This window comes from Cryptomeria japonica, chromosome 8 (assembly GCF_030272615.1).
Source record: "Cryptomeria japonica chromosome 8, Sugi_1.0, whole genome shotgun sequence".
In the NCBI taxonomy this organism is placed as follows: Eukaryota; Viridiplantae; Streptophyta; class Pinopsida; order Cupressales; family Cupressaceae; genus Cryptomeria; species Cryptomeria japonica.
The window spans coordinates 454,746,128-454,748,923 of record NC_081412.1 but is presented as its reverse complement, the minus strand read 5'-3'; the positions used below and the strand labels follow the sequence as shown (position 1 = coordinate 454,748,923).

The window sequence follows — 2,796 nt, the reverse complement described above, 5'->3', positions numbered from 1 at the left end:
TTGTCCTATTTTTATTTATCATTATTAGTTCCTGCCGTGCAGGGAGATACTGCATCTGATAGATGCATTTCTTATTTTGAGCCATCCAATCATAGTGAAGTATTTTTGAACTTCTTGTTTTTTTTTAAATGTTTTGATTTTAAGCAAATTTAATAATTAATATAAAATTATTTATTCTAATTTTCATTGGAGCTTGTCGTTAATTTTGTTTTTAAAAAGAAATTTGAATTTAAGCTATGAAACTTCTGGAAACGTCTGATGATTCGTTTTGGCTCTACACCCAACTATACTTTTGTTCTTTTCTCTCTACGGCTCACCTCTTTTTTCTTCTCTACATTTGGAATCGTTCATTTCTTGAAGCTTTCTGCACTGTTGTCTGTAAACCCTCTGTGTTTCTCAAGTCCTTCGCCTTGTTGATATTAGCCCAGCGAAATTCAGATTTAAAACTTAAATTTTCTTTCAATCATCTGCAAATTTCGATCAATGCATTTGCCTGAAATCGGGGTTTACAGCTAATTGTGTGACGTGAAATCGCGCTGACAGGTAAATTTTTCTGTTCCTAAGTTATCCCGTCTGTTTTTTTCTTTTTCTTTCTTTCTCTAAGATTCTTGAAGTACTGTGACTGAGAAACCTGCAACTTCTTTCTGCAAGATTGCAACAGAGCTTTCCTCTCCCTTACACCCTTCCCCCACTCTGCAACAAGGATTTTCCCAAATCTTGAATCTCACCATCAAGCAAAGACTTTATCCTACAATTGTTCCTCTGCCCTTGAGGCAAAAGGAGACGAAGATCACATCTCTCAGAAGGACTAAGGTATTTATTCCAAGAATCCCATGTCAGAATATCTGAAAGATCTTCAAGTTCATGCTATTTTTCAGGCACTGTAATTTTCTCAGCAATTTGAGGACTCCTTATTCTGTATTCATTTTTTATACATCTTTTAGTAATACCCACTTCGTTACTTTCATCCACTATTTCATCTTGGTCAATAACATTCAACTTTTTCTGGGTTTTTTCCCTTTTTAAAGCATGAGAGATCTGAGTTTTTATGGAGATTTTTCTTAGAAGCCTTCCTTTTTTGGTAATAAACTTTGCTAGGAAGGTGTTCGCATGGTCGTGACTGTTTAGATCTGTCGACCTGTTGGTTTTAATTTTAGATGTTCAATTAAACTATTTTTTGTGTTTGATAGTTAGATTTTTTTATTGCCCTATTCTTCTCTACAGGAAGCTCTGCTCTGCTCAAATGCCACCGAGGTGTCGAAAAACTCTTAAATTCAAAAAAAGATGTTGATCATTTATTTGTGTGGTGTACAAGCTTGGCAGTAATATTATCTATTGTAACGTTTAATGTGGATAGCGCTAATGCTTTTGTGGTTATTCCTCCTTGAAAACTACAGAATGATGGACTTGCCACTGTGAGACTCTTCCAGGAGAATACTCCTTCCATTTTTTATATTACCAATCTCGCCATCAGGTAATATTTTCACTTCTGTGTTGATTGCCTTCTTCATTGGAAATGACTTTTGATTTCTATCTGTAAATTGAATACAAGTAGAGGAGCGACGCAATTTTTGGGAAGACATTTTCTGAGTTTAGTTTACGTCATGTTTGAAAACATATTCTGTGAATTATATCAGTATGAGGTAGAAATTAAAGTTAAAGGACACGTCACTTAAAAAATTTACCAAATAATAATAAAAAATGTTCATTAGTGAAATTGTTTACTGAATTGTTGAGGGCTAGTTTTAGCACACTGTTAAATGAGGGTCATTTTCTCAGGTTCTATATATTTTCTTACTTTGTAAGTTGTGTCTTTTACTGGTAAATCTGGGGTTTAACTACTGCGGCTACAAAAAAGGGCTTCATTCCCATACATTGAAACATTCAGGCAACTAACCAACTCAGCCAATAGGACAATATGTGGGCTTTGAACTGGATATCTATGAAAGAACATCCAATAGTCATACCATTAGACCAAAGACCAACTCAACCAAAACCATAATGTCTACTATGGGACTTGTCCATCGAGGATCAATTCAATACTTATTGCCAAACATTCAATAAACGTGACATTACACCATGCACCTATGCGCCATGCACTGCTTTGTAAGTTTTGTTACAGAAATGATTCTTGATAATTTGTTGTCAACTTATTCTTGCGAGTTGTAAAATTTTGGCATTATTGACCTTTTGCTGCTTATATTTTTAGAGTTTGTTCCAATGTACTCTTTAAAGAACTGGAATTTCAGTAAATTGTATGGACAAATTACAACACTTCTAACAATTGTTCCAGGGACTATAGCTAATCATGGTTGTCTTACACTCATCTAAATTAAGGAAAGTTGACACTCGACTGCGAATGATGGTTTGGTCCACTTTACATGGAGGAAACTGTTCGGGTAGCTTCTGATATTATGCCAACATGCGATTTGAGCAAATTTTCTTACTCTACTTCTCCAATAGAGACATTTGTGACTTACTGTTCTATATCCTTCTTTTCCAGTTTAAATGTCTGGCTGAAATCCATAGTTTCTTTAAACCCCCAATAAAATTACAACTTGCATTTTTACGTTTTTTAATTTTACAAAACTGCATTTAGCTTGCAACAATGTTTTCATTTTTGTCTTTGTTCCATTATGTTTATGTTTTCATGATTAACTAGAGTTCCTTGATAATATGTATTTTTTAACACATCCCTCAGGCTCTATGTCCTCTATTAAATTGTTTGTGTGTTGGATGCTAGAGGTTTGGTCAGTTGCAACAGTTGCAAGCTTACAAAAATGTGGAACCTAATAT

General features: G+C 34.4%; 1 long non-coding RNA gene across 1 annotated transcript; it reads left to right on the top strand.

Moving 5' to 3' along the window:
* The first annotated feature begins 314 nt into the window (after window positions 1-314).
* LOC131031347 (uncharacterized) lies at window positions 315-2,170 on the top strand. Its single transcript, XR_009103025.1, has 3 exons — window positions 315-543; window positions 652-813; window positions 1,398-2,170. It is a non-coding gene; the product is annotated as an uncharacterized LOC131031347 (long non-coding RNA).
* The last annotated feature ends 626 nt before the right edge of the window (window positions 2,171-2,796 follow it).